The 21,063-nt window shown below is 43.5% G+C and overlaps 1 pseudogene; it reads right to left on the minus strand.

Moving 5' to 3' along the window:
* Positions 1 to 649: 649 nt before the first annotated feature.
* On the minus strand, positions 650 to 799 carry LOC125110111 (uncharacterized; annotated as a pseudogene).
* Positions 800 to 21,063: the final 20,264 nt, after the last annotated feature.

A 21,063-nucleotide genomic window follows, 5' to 3' on the forward strand; every position in this document is an offset into this window, starting at 1 on the left:
GGGGACACCTTCCTCCATCACTGTCCCTAATTCCATGATCCCATCCCATCCTTCTCCTGGATTCCTTTGCAGCACTTACCGCTGTCTGAAAAGTCTGATTTGTCTACTTACACCTTTGCTTGCTTATGTATTGTTTATCTCCTCTAATAACAAGGCAGGTATTGGAGAATGAGGACTCTGTTTTATCACAGCTGGGTCCCCAGGGCTCAGCACAAAGGAGCCCCTCGAGAAAAAAATGTGTTGAATAAATAAATAAAAAGAATGCTGTGTCCCTTTTTTCCTTCTTTCTTCTGTTTGGTTAAAAGCTATTAATTTTTTTTTCCTTAAGTGGCCACCTATTTCTTTTGCTTTTTTAAAAATTTCATTTATTTATTTGAGATAAAGAGAGAACGAGAGAGAGCACAAGTTGGGGGGCAGAGGGAGAGAGAGAAGCAGACTCCCCACTGAATAAGGATCCCCTACGTGGGGCTCAATTTCAAGACTCTGGGATCATGACCTGACCTGAAGGCAGATGCTTAACCAACTGAGCCACCCAGGCACCCCTTCTTTTCTTTTAAATAAGATTTTTATTTTTTAAGTAGGCTCCATGCCCGACGCAAAGCCCGATGTGGGGCTTGAACTCACAACCCTGAGATCAAGACCTGAGTGAACTGAGATCAAGAGTCCTTGAGATCAAGGACTGATCAACTGAGATCAGTCCTCAACCGACTGAGCCACCCATGTGCCCCAACTTTTCAATGAGCAATAATCGCGCCTCGGATAAACCTCATTGGCTACGATACTGCCACTGTGCAAAGCTGGGTTTCCAAAATGTAAAGTCACATCATATCATCTGCAAATAATAAAAATGTTGCCTCCTCTTTAGGTGTATTATTTGGACCTCTTATTCTGTGATTTTATTTTATTTTTTAAGATTTTATTTTATTTATTTGACAGAGAGAGATCACAAGTAGGCAGAGAGGCAGGCAGAGAGAGAGGAGGAAGTAGGCTCCCTGCTGAGCAGAGAGCCCGATGCAGGGCTGGATGCGGGGCTCGATCCCAGGACCCTGGGATCATGACCTGAGCGGAAGGCAGAGGCTTTAACCCACCGATCCACCCAGGCGCCCCTATTCTGTGATTTTAATTCCTTCAACTAGTATTTCCAGAATAATTTTAAATAATATTGGTAATAATAGAGACCCCTGACCTGCTGTTGACTTGAACGGAAGTACTTGTCTTTTAGGGTTTTACCACACAACTCTCTGATACTAACATTGAAATGAATTGTGTATAGATTTATCATAAGGAAGTAAGAAAGTATAACCATTACAGGAAGGTTTTTTAAAAAATGAGGGTGTGATATTACCTCTAGGACACATTATAGCATTTGTTCGGATCAACATATGATTGGTGATTAATTTATTAAAGTGGTGATTTATATTAACATATTTCTTAATATTGAACTATTATTGTGTTCTGAAGTGATCTCCACTTGATTTTTTTAATCGATGGCCATTTCTATTTGCTAATATTTTATTCAGAATCTTTGCAGCAATCTGCATTAGCTCCCATACATGCCTCATACATGGTTCACTTTCCAGGGCTGTCACTGAGGAAAATATGCTTTGGAAAAAGAACAGCTCTAGAAATGAAGTCGACATAGAGAAGGGAAAAAAAAAAAAAAACAAAGACAAAAACAGGATTCAGAATCATATTACCACATAGCTTTTTTTTTTTTAAATTTTATTTATTTGACAGAGCAAGAATATGCACGAGCAGGGGCAGCAGGAGAAGGAGAAGTTGGCTCCCCATTGAGTAGGGAGCCTGACTCGGGGTTCCATCCCAGGACCACAAGATCATGACCTGAGCCGAAGGTAGATGCTGAGCCCCCCAGGCACCCCCACATAAATTTGATAATTTTGTAGAAATACCTGAAGCTCCATCACAGCTGATAAAAATGCTCCTATGTTCATTTCAAAACATGGCTCTGGGTCAGAAGGTAAGAAAGGACAGTCATTCTTTAACAGAAAAAATACAGGATTGTAGAAGACAGACAGGAGTTATCTTTTAAGAACATGTGGCCCCCGGCAAGTGGTGCCTATGGGCATAGCTCTCCCAGGGATGATCTGGGTCCATTGTGATCACATGATCCTCTATAAGCTAATGGCGGTGTGTGAGCAGTAGAAGCTCAGACTGGCTGTAATCGAGCAAGAAGGAGGAGGATTTTCTTTTTACCGGTAGCGTAACCAGTCAGCGTAACCGGTTTAAATGTGGTTTCACTAAAGACTTTCCAATGGTCTACAGCAAAGAATGCAAGAGTCAATCCCTAATCTAAGCAATGCATGAAGACATCAATTATGCTACCATATTTAACTTCTTCCCTAAATTATTAAGACTAGATAATGATGCTGAGTTCATTATGCCCTGCTGATGATACTAGAAAACACTGTTTGGCCAAAGGGACATATGTATGGCCCTGAAATTATTCTTTTTTCTCTTTTCTTCCTCTTTCTTTTTTTAGTACTTGCACTTTTTAAAGATTCCTAGAGAACCAGATGGGTGGTGGAAAGTCTCAGAATACCAGGTTTCACATGTAATACTAATATTGGGAGGGAAAAAAAAAAGATGCTAGAAATTATTTAGTTATTCTGAAATCTGTCACTTTTGGAAAACAGCACCAGAATTAGAAAAGAATTAGCCATGTAGCATTGTGTTGTCACATTTCCAACACAACTAATGAATCAAGAGGCAAAAATCCCTTCAGACGGTTGCCCCCAAGCCCTACTCTGAGTCCAGGTATCTGCCTTCCACAGGAGGGAGAATTCCAAAATTGCCTGTCCAGGGAGTATCTAAGGTCCCCACTGTCCAGGGGATCTCCTGAGAATCTGGACAAGAGTCCAGAAGCATGCGAGAAGTGACCCGCAGGTGTTAGGCTGGGATATAAAGGGAAAACCAGTTAGTGGCTATGTGAGTCAATTCAAGCCAGGTTCCACGAGAGGAACTGTCTAAGGAGCCTTTATCGGGAGTCACCCGAGTGATTGTTGACTGTCTCAAGGCCGCAGCTGGCCATGGCCTTCTGTATCTGTGCTTGTCCTTCTGCCGCTGCCCCCACCTGGCTGCCCCATTACGGCTTCCCTGGCTGGTTCCCTGTGGCCGTCCCCTGCCCCGACTGGCCTCAGAGCAGGCTGGACCGGGTCAGGTCAGCCTGCCACCCAGCTAGGCATCACCCCCACCCCACTCCCCCGGCAGGCATCCACAGCCAAATCCCATTTTGACATGAAGCCATTTAAATGGAAACCCAGTTTCACAAAGCACAAGTGACCAGTAATGAAGACGTGAATGATGCTGATGAGAATTTTATTTAATTTTAAATCTATTGTGTATTCTAATTCATTAATAAAGGGGAAAAGAATCCAGGAGTACTTAATTTCATGTCGTTGTTCAAATAGAAGAGAGTACTTCTTCATATAAGATTCTTAGGGAAATTGTCAATTTCCCATTTTCCCTGAAAAAAATCTATTTTTATGGAAGAACTTGGGCCAACTCATTCTGTAAAAATTAGATTTGACATTACTGGACATTACATGAACAAGAAGGAAAGGTCCAACCGAGTGCTTGACTGAATTTTCTACCATGTGTTTTTGTTACTGTATGGATGGTCTAAAAATAACATAATTAGCAATGAAAAGCTTAGTTTGGGTAATAATAATGTATCTGAGGAAAATAATACTGTAATATTGTTATGAGAGAATTAAAGGCTAAAAAATATGCTGTAGTAGAAACAGCAAAGTTCTTTATGGGGTTGAAGCTCTTCTCTTCTTTGGGCTGCTCTGCCTTCTTTGGGGTTTCAGTCAAGGTCATTAAGTAATGGTAATTGTTCCAGCTCACTCAGGCTTCTCTAAGTCTTAAAGGAACAAAGTACCTACAAGCAGTGTCTTCTCTATGGTATGAAAGAAGGGGGCAAGAAGGGAAACTACCTTCACCCCATCCCTACCCTGCGGCTCAGCACCCTTTCCACTTACAGCCAGGTGACATGGGCAAGTCACTTAAACTTTCTGGGTCTTATTCTGCTCATTTAAAAAATTACAGTCCCTCCCTCATAGGACCACTGTGAGGATTTAGAGAGAGGTTACTTATCAACTCTTGTGACAGGGAAATGCTTAGTAGACTGCCAAATAGAGAAGACAGGTTAGTATTCCAAAAACGATTAACGAATACTACTATTGCACCTGAAGGAGAGGGTAAAACTCTCCTAATGGAGAGAGGATTTTGAATTCATTCAGAGCTTAGCAACTGTTCTTGTTTCATTTTGTTTTCAAAATGAGATCCAGTCAACTCTAAGAAACAGCATGTAAACTGTGCCTGTTTAAAACATGCTGAGTGGTCACATATGGGTTGAAAGGAGTTGCTGGCTGTGAAAGCATGGCCCATACTCTGTGATGGTCAAGGGTGGAGAGGGGCAAAGTGGAAGCATGAAAGGGATGCTGGGGTGCCCAGGGTGAAGAGAATGGTAGGACCCATGTCCTGGAAATGTGTGAGAAGCGCATTTCCCAACAGGTGTCAGCTAGCTTATCCCCAGTGTTTCAAGCCAGGTTGAAAATGAAGGTTAGCAGGAGAATGGAAGGGAAAAAGTGGAAGAAGAAAGGGGATAGTCACAGAGAGAAGAGTCACTCCAAGCTTGGGGACAGGAAGAGCTGATTCAGGGGACCAAGCCTTCCCAGGGCCCCAAACAAGTGAAGCCCTTGGCCAATAGGTTTGGGGCATATTATCTCTTCTACTTGAATGAATGAGGGAAGGAAGGAGAAAGGAGGGAAGGAGGGAAAGCAGGATGGAAAGGAGGAAGGAGGGAAGGAGGCAGGGGAGGGAAAAGCTGTAATCAACATATTTAAAAAGTATGGATAAGACTTTTTAAAATTAATATGTGAGTGGAAGCTGTTATATAATATTATTATATTGATAATTTAAGAGTCAACATTCAGGAAATCTTCACACTGTAACTGAACCGATCAAGGTACATGTGATCGAGAAATTCCTGTTCTCTTCTCTTTGGGACATCCACAGCATGCACAGAACCTCTCTGCCTGGGCCTCAGCTTTGGCGCCTGGAGCCCCACAGCAGCCACAGCCTGCCCTGCCAGGGAAGCAGTCCCTGCCAGGGAAGCCATCCCTTCCAGGGCACTGGGTGGTACCTGTGATGGTTGTTACTGCAGAGAGGAGGACCGTGTTTGCTCAGGCTAGAAGAGCAGGCTCTCAGCATGGAACACAGCTCGGTGCAGTAGCTCAAAGCCTGCTTTTTGAATAAAGAAAGGGGTTGGGGGCAAGGAAACCTTCATCAGAGCTCATATCTCTTCACCTACATCACTGCCCTCTCTGTCATCATGGAAGGTTGGCCCTCTACCCACTCTTTACCAGTCTCTGTCTTCCCATGCCAAAGCTGGTGCGTGCCACTTGAAAGAGAGATTTTAGAAAGTGTGTAGTGTGCGTGACCTTGACAGGGGTCACTGAAAGGTGGAGCGGGAGTCCTCCACTCAAGTCAAGTGTGTGGGCAACTTGACCGCTCCCCCTCTCTTTCCCTCACAATTCCAAAGGATTGTTTTTCTTCCCACCTTTTAGATTTAAAAAGGAGAGCCAGGATGTGTGTCTTATTTATTTTATGATTTTATCTTAGAGACTATTTTGGTGACAAGGCACCACTGAACACTGATCCGTGGCCTATGTCATATCTACAATATCACAGGCCTGGGCGAAAACACGAGGCCCTCTGGCTTGCCAAGGACACTCACTGCCAGCCAGAGTGAACACACACCGCCTGAGGAATCGTCCTGCCACCCCTCAGGACAGAGATGCGATGATGTCAGCCTCCAGTCCGATCCTGAGGTGTGTGACATTCACTGTGTCAATGCCATCATCACCTTGCAGACAAGTCTGTATTTGCTTTGGACAGAAGGTTCTGGAATGTGTTCAAGCATTACTCATCTTCAGACTTTATTTCACCCAGTACATTCCAATACTTGAATTATTGCTCCCAAGATTCATGTTTTCAGTTCACTTACTTAAATGGAAAAGAGCTGAGGGGCTTCATGAGCCGCCTTCCAAAGGAATTTTTTATTATTATTTTGTTTTCTTTCCAGTAGAGTTAACATACAATGTGATATTAGTTTCAGGTGTACATTGTAGTGATTCAACACTTCCATGCAACACTTAGGCCCTCCTTAACCTCCATCCCCTATTTCACCCATCCTCCCACCCATCCCCTCTGGTAGCCATCATATTGTTCTCTGTAAAGTCAGCTTCTTGGTTTGTCTCTCTCTCTCTCTCTCTTTTGTTCCCATTTGCTCATTTGTTTTGTTTCTTAAGTTCCATGTATGAGTGAGATCATACGGTATTTGTCTTTCTCTGCATGAGTTACTTCACTTAGCATAATACTCTCTAGCTCCATCTGTGTCATTGCAAATGGCAAGAGCTCATTCTTTTTGATGGCTGAGTAATACTCCATATATATATATATATATTCGTATCTTCTTTATCCATTCATCTATTGAAAGACACTTGGGCTGCTTCCATAATTTGGCACAGCCCAAGTGTCCATCAATAGATCAACGGATAAGGAGGTGTGCCTTCCAAAAGAATTTAAACAACCCAGGTGCTATGCAATGCAAATGAGGCTCTACTTGGCCTTATCCCCACAGGCCAGAAGCAGAGCTTTGTGACTTTGCGACAAGCAGAGCATTGATGGGCTTCTTTTTGTGTTTAAAGCATAGAGTCCTTGGCTACCATTAATGTTACTCTCACTTTTTTCCATACCTATCAGAGTTTGCAAAGCATGTACCATCAGAACACTTCGGTGGCTAACTCTGAAATAGTCACTCAGCCTAGGAATTAAACAATGAGGAGCTATGCTGTGGGCTGTAGTCCTAGAAAATGTATTTTATAAAAATGTATGTGAGTCATGGTGGCTTACCATGGCCTAAATGAGAGTGGAGATCTTCAGCAATAACACTTTAAAAACTTTTAATCAAAACATAGCATACTACCGAGAACACAGACACACATATATTTTAAGTGTACAACCTGATAAATTTTCACATCAGCATTTTATTCTTGCCCTTTGGATTAATAGATCTTTATGTACTTCAAAAATGAACAGAAGCCGGCCACATTTTGATTATCCATCACTCATTAACACAGAACAAAAAAGTCCTGTATATATACACGTAGAACTTCTGTCTTTGAATGAAGTCTCATTACAGCGAATGTCCAGTGTGTTAAGCTAAGAAACCCATCCACAGTACAGAAATGTTAGCTGGGTTTTCTCTTGTCCCTCACATTCTGCTTTCACTCTGAGTCTTCTGTCAAAGCCACATACTTATTTATCCTCTCTGCATATGTTCTTGGGATATTTCTATTTAGTAGGAAGGCAATATCAGTGAGCATCTCTGTTTTATTAAGTTTGTCAAACAACAGAATATCCGGTCTGTTGGCCAGAATTTGTTAATCTGTTAGTAACGGCTCTGTCCCAACACATCTTGGAGAGGCTGTTTTCCAGCACATTCTTGGGTTCATACTTGTAAATGGTGTTAATCCACTTGTTAACTCAACGGAGGGCTAATTATTGACATCAGATCTTATTGCCACGATCCTTTGTGTTATTTACATTTCTGAAGAACTTCCTTAACTGTGCTTCCTGACTCCTGTCCTGCATCGATTCATGACAGGAGCTGATCGTTTCTTCCCAAGCTTCAGAAGCCTCTGCTGTGAAAGTTGAAAGGCAAAGCGACCGAGGAGCAAAGCTTCTTTTTTTAGGAGGAAAAACTAGGGCAAAAATTCCCTCTCTTTGCATAACCAAAGACCCTTCCAGACCTGACATTTTTAAAGCATTATCTCTCCAATCACAGTAATGAAAGAGCAGCGATTTCAGCTTGCGCCGGGGCTGTGCCCACAGTGAGGGGTCCGAGGGTCCCGATAAGTCTGGTGATCAGAAGGAAGACAGGCTGATGGGAGCCAGGCTGCCCGTAGACTTGGCTGCAGCCGAAGGAGGAGGCAGAGCCTTCTGGTGTGAAGTTCTCTGGAGGAGGGAGTGGAAAAGGGTGGGAGAGAGACAGTATCTGTCTCCTGCCCCTTCCTCCACCCAAAGACAAGTTCCGATCCCCCACAGAAGCGTGGCTAGAGGCACAAGCTACCAATGGGGAGCACTGCTATTTTAGGGCTTGGGTGACAGACGGTGACACAGAGTTGAGGGAAGGGACAATCTGCCAACCTCTCGGTGGGGCCCTGAAACTCTCGGGTGTGGGGAGTCGCCCACACAGCCTGTGCCCATGGCGGGTGGGGGGACAGACACGGCCTGTGGCCAGTGGATGTGGGGTGTGTGGAGGACGTGGCCCAGCAGCAGGTGTGGTCAGCGGGCCGCAGGAATGGGGTTGACTGACAGCAAGAGGAGGTCTTACATAAAGTTAGAGGCAAGAGCAATGAAGTCGGAGTTATTTTTAGCAAATATATTCCCACCAGGATTCACCATCTGAGGAGACTGAGGGCAATTCAGTGATAATGCATTCATTTTCCCACTTGTATTGGTCTTTACAAGTTTGGACAGAGTGTCCCGTTTTGGCAGTGGACGGTGAAGCCACACCAATGTTGGGTTTTGTGAGCTAATCTAAGATGTGTCAGTGGTCCAGCCATGTCGGGTCCTCTGGGGGAATTTCAGTCATGTCCAGTGATTCAAGGTAGGTCAAGGCTGTTTGTCTCCTGCCCCACAACCCTTTGTCACACAGAAAGCAAGTCTCAGGCAAAATCATGCCACACAAACACTTACTAAAACACAAGCTGAAAAAAAAATTATACAGGTCCATTCTGTTAAGCTTAGGATAGTCCCTAAATTCTGTCCTCAATTCTGAGTGGAGGTTCACTCTGTGACCAACCCACGGCGTTCCTGCAGCCCCTTGGTCCTCCAAGGCAGCTCAGCAAATAGGGTCCTCCTTTGGGGACCACGAGGGCCCAAAGCATCCCAGATTCTTATTGACATAAGGCAATGAAGAACCCCCACATTTTTCAAGTCAACTACAAACTTAAATGCTGTCCCGTAGAAACAACAGTAAAAAGTTGCTTCTAACATCGATCGTGCTGGTTGGCAGACTCTCACCAGCAGGTCTGGAGAATGAGAGTCAAAGCTTTTGCCTCTGGAGTGTGGTGGGTTCCTGGGTAAAGGTCTCCATCTCATAACTCATCACCCCTGGGGTGTGGATTTCTGATTAGGGTCTTTCAAATGCTTAATAAGCACTCCTGGGGTTTTCATTGAAAACAAATGCGTACATGTGCCATATGTGGTTGGTGAAGTATTTAAAGTAAATTACCTCATGGGCAGTATGGTAGGCAACCTGATAGGCTGTGTGCCAACAGCCCAGTGGCCTTCACATGAGGCAAACCATCAATCCCCTTCGGTCATTTCTAGTACATACAGGAAACACAAATACTTAAGTGAGTTCAATATTTGTGCCATTTCTTATGGTTTATAAGACATTCCTGCATAAGGTTTTATTTAATTCTTATTTTAAGAGGAGTAACTCATTTTAATAATGAAGAACTCAAGGGGCAACTGTGTGGCTCAGTTGGGGAGCGTGCTTCTCCCTTTCCCACTACCTCTCCCCCCAACTTGTGCTGTTTCTATTTTTCTTTCTCTCAAATAAATAAATAAAATCTTTTTTAAAAAAATGAGGAACTCGAGACTTAGAGACTTAGAGACTTAGGAGTGATATATTACATCTCCTGATTAGAGAACACATGAATGTATACATCATTCATTCAACCAGTATTTTCTGACAGTGTCCTCGGGTTACGTACCAGGGATGTCTTCATGAGGAAGTGTATGGCTCATTATTGCTGGCTAATAAATTGGTCCAAGGTTTACCAGCTTACCCCAACAAACTTTTGCTTTCTCACAGCTCCCTGGCTCAGATGTCTAGGCATAGCTTACCTGGAGGTCTCTGGCTCAAAATCTCTCACAAGGTTGCAGTCATCTCAAGTCATCAATGGGGCTGGAAGACCGGTCCGAGCTCACCCAGGTAGGCCTCTCTGTGCAGGGCTCCCTTACAACATGGCTGTTGTCTTCTCCCAGAAGGAGTGATCCAAGACAGAGCACCTAAGACAGAAGCCACAGCCTTCCTATTACTTCATCTCAGAAATGCCTTCTGATTCCTTCTATCATTTTCTATTACCTTAGTCACTAAGTTGAGCCCACACTCAAGAAGAGGGCATTCCAAGACCATGAGCCTGTCACAGAGGCCACCCACGAAGCAAGTCATACTTTGCCTTTCTTTCAGGAGCTTACAATATGGCCCTAGGAGCAGCTATCATTCAATTCCATTTGCAATTCCATATACATCTAGTTATCATTGATTTATGTGCTATGAAGGAGAACACAGGATGTTGTAAGAGTATGGTGGTTGGAAGACAGGAGCCTAAGACTTCACAGAACACCGTGTGAAGAAGGTGGAGGGAGACATGGTGGTGAGCCTCCCTGCTCCAGGTTGCCAGCAACCCACCTGAGCCCAGGCAAGAGGCCTGGACTGGAGCCTTCCTAGCACCTGAGCTCTCTGAACGAACCAATCCTGCTGACTCCTTGCTCTCAGACTCCCAGCCCCCAGAACCGTGACACTATAAGTATCTGTTGTGTTGCTTTTCAGTCAGCCTTAGCCAACTAATACACAGAGTCCCAAAAATAACACCATACCCCCACTCAGATTTGAAGGACAAAGACGGGAAATTTGCAGTGGTCACCTGTTCATCAAAAATTTCTTTGGTGGGGAAGGGCAGAGGGCGAGGGAGCGGCAGACTCCCTGCTTAGCGCCAAGTCCAACGTGGGGCCCAATCCCACGATCCCTAAGAGCATGACCTGGGCCACACCCAGTGTCAGGCGCTCAAGCGACTGAGCCACCCAGGAGCCCCTATTTCTAAAACAGTTTCCAACAACCCGCCTGGGCCATGGAGTAAAGCATGTGGGGGGTACACGCACACATGTGCAGGGGCCTGTGTGCATGCGCACGTGCGCGCGCTCATGTGCTGCCCCTGCGTCCGGAACCTGCTCCCACTGTCTCCCGGGCTCCTGGGCTGTGTTCTCTGTGCCTTATCCCGTCTCCGCTGTGGCAGAGTCTGAGATGAGCATCGATGGTCCTTCTTGATGGCAGGTCAGATTCCACAGCCCCCTTCCTACCTGAGTCCTTTGGGGGGCCCAGGAGTGGCTTGAGGGGTGGAGCGGTCACAGGTTCTGGCAAAGCGAATGTCTGACTTCTTTGGCAATACGGTTGCCTCAAAAACACAGTCATGTCCTGCCCTATTTGCTTCTGCTCAGCGCCCTGTGCGTGCAACCTGTCAATTCCCAACAGGCTCAAAGCCCCAAGCCTCTGGTTTGTTCTTACTAGCCCTCTGTTCCACCCCTTCTCCTTCTCTCAGCCTAATGACAGCAATTTGAGATCCTCTGAAATGATAAGCTCTAGAGGGAGGCCATACCCTCTGGATACAGCGTTTGACACTGGACTGGTGTTTCCCCTCCTCCCCCTCTTCCTCCCTCTCTTGTCTTTCCTCCTCCTCCTCCCCTCCCCCTCTTCCTCCCTTTTTTCCACCTCCTCCTCCTCCTCTTCCTCTTTCATCTTTCCTCTCTATCTCTCATACTGTCTGACAAAGTAAAAAATATTGCCCAGAGATGCCTGGAAGAGACTTTGGACTATAGTATCACCTCCTAAGCCTGTAGCTTTGCTTGCAACGGGTTTCATTTAGGGGCACAGTAACAGCTAGCTTTTAAACTTGGTCTCTCCATCAACCCCAATTTTACGCTGCAGAGTCCTGCCCATTGCAGAACAAAATCCCCCTCCATCACTGCCTGCCACATGACTACCTCTAACCTGAGTTCATCTCTCTCTTTCAGGGGCCCTGCTAGGAGCCACCAATACCCACCAGAGCACCCAGTTTCTCCACCATTTCCCCCACTTGACCGGTATGTAATCTGACTTTCCGGTAACTGTAGGAGGTGCTTTCATCAAGGGTCATCTGTGAAAAGGGTCTCTCGCCTAACAGCCTGCAGTTTCTGAGTCCTTAGAAAAAGCTTCTTTTTTAAAAAATATTTAATTTATTTATTTGACAGAGAGAGTGAGATCACAAGTAGATAGAGAGGCAAGCAGAGAGAGGGGGGGAAGCAGGCTCCCCACTGAGCAGAGAGCCTGATTCAGGGCTTGATCCCAGGATCCTGAGATCATGGCCTGTGCCGAAGGCAGAGGCTTAACCCGCTGAGCCCTAGAACCAGCTTCTGACACAAAGCCAACGCCTGTATTTTAGGCATTTCTAGTAGCAAATCCTGTTTCATTTGGATATGCTGTATGTATAGCTGTATGTAAACAAGACCCCGAATAAAAGCAACGTAAGTGAAGTTCGGCATTTATTCTCACTCATGGAACTGTTGGTAGGTGGATGACCCCAGGCTGGTGTGTGGGTCCATTCCATTTGGTCATTCCCAGTTATCTCGTCATCTCTCGGCTCCATGGTCCCAGAAGGCTCACTTCCACATCCATGGTCCAAGCAGCAGGATAAGGAAAAGGGAAGAAGATGGACACACTTTCTCCTTTTAAGAACTTTCCCTGGGCCTTGCCTCCATCACTTTGACACACATCCCTTTAGCAAGCTCTTAATCACATGGTCGCACCTCATTACTAGGGAGGAGAAATGGGCTTTACTCTATAAGGTCTAATATTTGTGGGGGGATAGATCCCTTACTAAGAGAAAAAGGAGAATACACATGGAGGCAACCAGCAGGCTCTGCCCCCATGTGCAGATGGGCAGCAGGGATGGAGCGGGGAGGGCCCAGGTGAGACCAATGGGGCAGGGGTGACAGAAAGTGTCCAAATTGGAGGCTTGTGTTTGCAGAGGTTGTGCTGTCAAACTCACACCAGGGTAAGAGCACAAACCAGACTGTCCCAGGTGCAGCTGGACCTAGGTCTCCCTGTATAGATGATGTTATGGACATGGGGATTTTAGAATGATGAGAAGCTGCTGGGGAACCCTACCTTGGTTAGGGACATAATCACAACTGAGTCATTAAAAAGCATTTTGGCTGCCATGTAGGAAATTGATTGGGGGGGGGGTAAATTCAAACCCCAGTCTTCTGCCTCCAAACACAGTTGGTTATTTACAATCCAATTAAAAAATGGGCAGAGGCGCTCAAGAGACTCTTTTTTCAACAACATCCAGATGAGAAGATGCTGAGCATCACTCACCATCAGGGAAATGCAAAGCAAAACCACAGAGAGAGATCACCTTACACCTGTCAGAATGGGTAAAATCAACAACACAAGAAAGAACAGGTGTTGGCAAGGATGTGAAGAGAAAGGAACCCTCTTGCACTGTTGCTGGGGATGTAAATTGGCGCAGCCACTGTGGCTTAAAATACTGAAAATGGAAATACCATATGATCCAATAACTCCACTATTGGGTATTCACCCGAAGAAAATGAAAACACTAATGCAAAAAGATAGATGCACTCCTATGTTCATTGCAGCATTATTCACAATAGTGAAGATATAGAAGCAACTTAAGAGTCCATCAGTAGGGGCACTTGGATGGCTCAGTCGGTTAAGCGTCTGACTCTTGCTTTCAGTTCAGGTCATGATCTCAGGGTCATGAGTTCGAGCCCTGAATCAGGCTCCGTGCTCAGCACAGAGTCTGCTTGCGATTCTACCCCCCTCCGCCTGCCCCTTCCCCTGCTCACTCTTTCTCTCTCTAAAATAAATAAACAAAATCTTTTTTAAAAAAAAAAGAGTCCATCAGTAAGGATCAAGAACGTGTATATGATGATGGAATATTATGCAGACATAAAAAATGATGAGATCATGCCACTTGGATCGACATGGATGGGCGTAGAGGGTATTATGCTAAGTGAAATAAGTCAGACAGAGAAGGAAAAAATACCATAGGATTTTAGTCATATGCAGAACATAAAAAAAATGAATAAACAAACAAAAAAGTCAAATTTGACCTATAAATACAGAGAACAAACTGATGGCAGCCAAAGGGAAGGGGGTGTGGAGGATGGGCACAGTGGGTGAAGGGGAGTGGACATACAGTCTTCCAGTTATGGAGTGAATAAATCACAGGAATGAAAGGCACAGCATAGGGAGTCTAGTCAATGATATTGTAATAGCGTTGTGTGGTGACAGATGGGCGCTACATTTGTGGTGAGCATAGCATAAGGTATAGAGAAGTTGAATCACTCTGTTGCATACCTGAAAGTAATGTAACATTGTGTGTCAACTAGACTCAAAAAAGATTTTTTTTAAGGGACATAAAAAGGTTCATTTGCCTCCAACCATCCCTCCCTGCAGCCACTTAAATGTCTTTGTTCTCATTCCTTTGGGTTAAGAGGAAGATTTGTTTCCAACAAGTGTCACATTTCAAAGTATGAAATAATTATTGATCCTTCTCCTTTAAAATGTTTAACTAAAAGCGTTTTAATTCATTTCCCACTTCCAATTCTTAGAACCTCATCTCCCCGACTTTGAGCCAAACATCTCTTTTTCTGTATTGAATTTGCCACTCTCCTGGAGTCTTATATCTGTTGCTCCCATTTTTTAAAGTGTTTATTCAAATTCTGGTTAATTAATATACTGTGTAATATTAGTTTCAGGCATACAATATAGTGCTTCAACACTTTCATAGATCACCCGGCGCTCATTGCTACAAGTGCCCTCCTTAATCCCCATCACTTATTCCCCCCATCTCCTCACCCACCTCCCCTCTGATAACCACCATTTGTTCTCTATAGTTAAGAGTCTGTTTCTTGGTTTGCTTCCCTCTCTCTCTTTTTCCCCCTTTGCTCATTTGTTTTGTTTTTTTGTTCCATACATGAGTGAAATAATATGGTATTTGTCTTTCTCTGACCGACTTATTTCACTTAGCATGATACTTTCTAGCTCCATCCACATTGTGGCAAATGACAAGATTTCATTCTTTTAGATGGATAATATTCCATTGCGTGTGTGTGTATGTGTGTGTGTGTGTGTGTGTGTGTGTGTGTGTACTGCATCTTTCTTACGCATTTGTCAGTCAGTGGACACTTTGGTTGGTCCCACTTTTGAACTGCACATAACTGTTTGCTTATGAAATGCAACCCCTAGAGCCCATACTACTCACTAGGTCCACGAACTATACCAAAAACTTGCCAGTTTGTAAAAGGTGATTAGTTCAACACACCTTCCTCCATAAACCTAGGGTATTGTGAACATAGCCCTGTGTATCTATTAAGTGCAGCATACTTGTATAAAGAACGGAACTTTCTTGTGTAAAGAATGGAACACTGCAAATATGGCAACTTTCACACCACAGGGATATTTTGATCCAGCGACTTTAAGTCCACGGAGGGAACTTGCTATGTAGGTCTTACCACGAAAACCTTGGATTCGAAAGTAATTCCTGGAGGAGTGCATATTTATTCCTGATCTACCTTGGAGTAGTGTGGGTTTTCTTGCTTTGGGTTTTGTCATCATGTGTACAAGTGACTGGAGCAACGAGAAAACCAACTTCTCCCCGAGCCAATCCAAATTTCATTTTGTTGGGTGGTTTTGGGTATCACTTGAGCTGGGACAGGTCAGCCTTTATGTCTTCAACAGAGAACACTTGGTGATTTGCATATCAGATGCCTACATGATGATAAGTCGAGAAGAGCCTTCAATGGGGATAGACACAGAATCCATTCTGGGTGTTGGAAAGATGTGCTGGAGAGACTGGAAATTAAAGAAAGAAAGAAGGAAGTCAAGTTTCCTTTGGCTCTCTGGACTTGAACCCTATTCTAATCCTCAAAATAGAAGCAAAAGAGGGCAGGGAGGATGGACTTTACCAACCACGTTCTCCATCGATTATGCAGAATTGAGTTCTCCAGCCATGTGCCCTGCCAAGCCCAGAAAAGGCATTTTAGAAAAGTCCCTGAACCCAAAAGTAAATTTAAAACTACAAAAAGTAAGGCCACAAAGGAATGCCAATGATTAGTGATGATTTAGCCTCCAACAAAGGCTTAAAAAAGAAAAAAAAGACTACTCGTTTTTCTCAGATTTAGAGGGAAGAGTAGCTTCTGGCAAACATTCTGAGCCTCCACTTTGGCGGAATCAGAGAACATTAACCAGACCACAGTGGGGTTCAGTTCTGAGGCAAAGTTTTCTGATGGGGGGGCTATGTTTGTTTGTTTGTTTAAAAAAATTTTGGACTAGACTGGGAATGCTTCTTTTGGGTAGCTTTTTTAAGACACCAAACACTGTGGTGAGAGGACAGGAAGAGAGAAAAAGAGGGGAGAGAGAAAGAGGGAGAGAATTCTTCCTAAAAATACCGTGTTTGATTGTTTGTTTCTAAACCAAGATATAATATTTATTATAATTTAGGAACAGCGTCATAAATCTATTTTTTTCTTTTCAATTTTTATTTAGATTCTAGTTAATTAACATACTGTGCAATATTGGTTTTAGGAGCAGAATTCAGTGATTCATCATTTACATACAACAACCAGTGCTCATCAAAACAAGTGTCCTCTTTAATACCCATTGCCCACCTAGCCCATGCCCCACCCACCTCCCTCCATCAACCCTTAGTTTGTTCTCTCTTCGAGAGCCTCTTACAGTTTGTTTCCTTCTCTCTTTTTTCCCCATTTCCATATGTTCATCTGTCTTATTTCTTAAATTCCATGTATGAGTGAAATCATATGGTATTTGTCTTTCTCTGACTGAATTATTTCCTTTAGCATAATAATATTCTTTAGCTCCATCCATGTCACTACACATGGCAAGATTTCACTCTTTTTGATGACTGAGTAATATTCCACTGTATATACATATACCACATCTTCTTTATCCATTCATCAGTTGATGAACATTTGAGTTCTTTCCATAGTTTGGCTATTGTTGATAATGCCGCTATAAACATCAGGGTGCATGCATCCCTTTGAATCTGTACTTTTGTTTTTGTGGGGGTTTTTTAAAAGATTTTATTTATATCAGAGGAACAATGAAAGAGGGAACACAAGCACGGGGGAGATAGAGAGGAAGAAGGAGGCTCCCCACTGAGCAGGGAGCCAAATATGGGACTCGATCCCAGGATGCTGGGATCATGACCTGAGCCAAAGGCAGACACTTAACAACTGAGCCATCCAGGCATCCCTGTACTTTTGTATCTTTAGGGTGAATACCAGCAGTGCAATTGCTGGATCCTGAGGTTGTTCCATTTTTAATTTTTTGAGGAAACTCCATATTGTTCTCCAGAGTGGTTGCACCAGTTTGCATTCCCACCAATAGTGTAAGAATGTTCCCCTTTCTCCGCATCTTCGCCAACATCTGTTGTTTCCTGTGTTGTTAATTTTAGCCATTCTGACAGGTGTGAGGTGATATCTCATTGTAGATGTGATTTGCACCTCCCTGATGATGAGTGATGTTGAGCATTTCATGTGTCTGTTAGCCATCTGGATGTCTTCTTTGGAAAAATGTCTATTCATGTCTTCTGTCCATTTATTAACTGGATTATTTGGTTTTTGGGTGTTGAGCTTGATAAGTTCTTTCTAGAGCTTGGATACTAACTCTTTATCAGATATGTCATTTATCAGATTTGTCAAGATATTGCAAAGATTTGTTTATTTATTTATTTATTGCCAGGTTTATCAGATTTGTCAAGATATTACAATTACCTTCTCCCTTTCAGTAGGCTGGCTACCTTTAGTTTGTTTTGTTGATTGTTTCCTTTGCTGTGCGGAAGCTTTTTATCTTGATGAAGTCCCAATAGTTCATTGAAAATACCATGTTTTGGGGGGAAAAAAAAGTTCCACAGGTCACGTAGACAAGGAATCAAGGAAGGGAAAGAAAAAGCTAAGATTTACCAACTTTCGATGCACTTGTGTTAAGTGCCCAACTCTTGGCTTCATCTCAGGTCACCACCCCAGGGTTATGAGATCTAGCCTCTTTTGGGCTCCATGCTTGGCATGGAGTCTGTTTGAGATTCTCTCTCATTCGCTCTGCCCCTCCCCCCTGCTCTCTCTTTCTCTCTCTAAAAATAAAGTAAATCAAATCTTAAAAAAAATAGATTTACCAACTTTCCCCACCCTACCCTATGACAGAGCTTATTAATTTTCACAACACACAAGGAAGTAGAAAAATGGAGAATTTGACATTACGATCCTCCTTTTAAAACATATCCAGTGAGGGAAATGCTGCCCAGAGAGATGAGGTAACTTTCCCAGGGCCACCACAGCTCACCAGTGTCCAGACTGATGTTCAACATCAGGTCTGACTGAGGCCAACTCATATGGGCCATAATCCCCGTATTAGAGTGTGCTGAGGTCAGTAATACGGTGTGGGGCCCCCATGTATCCCCACTATGCCCTGAGGTAGGCCACAGTGCCTTTCATTTAAACCATTTTTGCCTCCCAGAATCCTGTGCGGCATCAGTTAATGTGAAAAGTGCATTTCCACTTTGGTGTCCATGTCTGTTACAGTGAAGTAAAATATATACTGCACACAGTAAAAATTCAAATGCTACAGAAACCTGTACAAGACAAAGAAGAGTTCTTCTTCCTTCTCCTGACCTATCCTTTCCACTGAGGAAATTGCTTTCAACAGTATTGTGTGTGCCCTTCCAGAAAAATGTCTTCAGCATATAACTGGGTTGATATTCAGTAAGGACTTTCTGCCATGATATCCTAACCCAAAGAAGTGATGAATACGATGAGAATCGGAGGTAAAATAAACATGAAGCAATCATTCATTTTTGTGTTTTTACTAATTTTTACACACAACTAATTAATGAAAACAGCTAAGGGCAACTCAAAATTCTTTTGGATCTGGCACTGGAAAGCCTCCTTTTTATAAATCTCCTCATCTTCACAACAGCATTATGAGGTAGATATTACTGTAGTTTTTCCTACGGGACCCATGGAGACCTGGGAGAAGATAAGTCTCTGAAAGTCTTAGAGCACTGAGGGCTGAAGCTAGGAATTGCCCCTCTGGACAGTGCCACCTCCCATCTTGCATGGTCAAGCACGACAGATCACCTTTCATTCCAGGAAAGTCACAAGCACCTTGGGTAACAGAAAATAAACAAAACACTGCTCAGAGGTCACCCACCTGAATAAAATCCATTTTCTCATTTATTTTGGTATTTCTTCCAGTGACTTTTTTCCCTGCCCGCTTAATCTAGACATAGAACCCCCTTCTCTGATTTGTGTGGAAAATTCTAGAACAGGAAAGGGATCTAGCTGCCATTGCTTATCCTCTGAATGATGAACATGTCTGAAAGAACTGCCCTAGAAAATCCAGAAGTGGTTCTCTAACTAGGTTAGAGGGGGGAACGGGTGAGATCACTACACCTGGAAGGTGGTTGCAGCCTGGGAAGCAGCTGGACACCAGTGCGAGAGCCTCTCCCACAGCCCCGACAGCTGGCTGAACCCACATCTTACCAAAAGGCAAGGGATGGGGGGTGCCTGGTGACAAGGACACGAACCACTACAACCTTTTATGCTAGAGTGACACAGAAGTTCAGGACTGTCGTGAGGCTAGATTAAATACGATCGTATTGGGGGACCTTCCAAGGAAAAGAGTGTTTGTCACACTGGAGCATTCCTGTATTTACCATGACTCACCCTTCAGGTAGTGGGGACAAAGCCAGAAAAATTGATTTACAAACTGCCATGCGAGGTCTAGATATTTGGGGTTTTTAAATTTTGGTTTTGTTTTAAATATTTCATTTATTTATTTGAGGGAGAGAGAGAGCACACAGAGGGAGTGCGAGAGGGAGAAGCAGACACCCCACTGAGCAGGGAGCCCAGTGCAGGGCTCGATTCCAGAACCCAAGATCATGACCTGAGCCAAAGGCAGATGCTTAACTAACTGAGCCACCTAGGCGCTTAAAGATTTGTTTTTATTAACAATGAGGAAAGCAGGAATCCTTTTTTTCTTAAGACTTAATTTATTTGACCAAGAGATACACAGTGAGAGAGGAACACAAGCAGGGGGAGTTGGAGAGGGAGAAGCAGGCTTCCTGCTGAGCAGGGAGCCCAGCTGGGGCTCCATCCCAGGACCCTGAGATCATTACCCAAGCTGAAGGCAGATGCTTAGGGACTGAGCCACCCAGGTGCTCCAGAAAGCAGGAATCTTAATGGCCTTCTTACATAAGAGTCTTAAGGATGTTATTATTTTATAAAGGTGTTTAAAGAAGACTGACGAAAAAGCTTGAGTTGCAAATCGCATTCTAAGAACACCACTAAGCAATCCATATTCATATCACTATCACTCCTGAATGGGCTCAGATATAAATAGCAGCACAGATATTTAAGAGCTATCCTCCCTGGGGGGGGAGGGAAGTAATTAATTGGTGTTATACACAAAGGACTTCTCTGGGCTTTTTTTGCTTTGTTTTTTTGGTTGGTTTTTTTGGTTTTTGTTGGTGTTTTTTTTTTTTTTTGTAACCAGCACAGCTTTAATTACATGTAATTGTTCTCAAAATCAGGCTGCTCATAAGTTCTGCATTCTAGACAGTGATTATGCGTCAATACACTAATCTATCACTTTCATTATTTTAGTCATTTGGGTGTGTAAATTTGTATTTAATTCAGACAACAAACTAGGCAGTTCCCACTGTTACTCTCTGTCAAAGTATGCCTTTTTAAGGCACAATTTGGCTGATTTAGATTTTCATTCATTTGCTTTTACTTAGGAAAATAATCGTACATTGTTGTTGTTTTTTTTTTCTTTTGCTGACTACTAGATAAATACAATGGTATCAGATGTACAAGGAGCTGGGTTTGTTACTAGTTCGTTGAGAATTTTACTAAGTATCCCTGTAGAACTGCATCTGCTACCACATTATAATGAGTTGAAGCTTGCAGAAATTACCCTGCAGAAATCTCTTAGTGGATTAATGGCAACCCATTCCTTACATCATTCAGACTTTGTAAGTTGCTTTCCTCCCAAGGCAAGCACTGAACTGTCTCCTGGATCACTAAACCTCAGCGCTCTCTGAACTCTCCACTGGGCCTTTGTATATCTGAATGAATTTCAAAAATCAAACTCAAAAGCCATCC

Source organism: Lutra lutra, chromosome 9 (genome assembly GCF_902655055.1).
Source record: "Lutra lutra chromosome 9, mLutLut1.2, whole genome shotgun sequence".
NCBI lineage: Eukaryota > Metazoa > Chordata > Mammalia > Carnivora > Mustelidae > Lutra > Lutra lutra.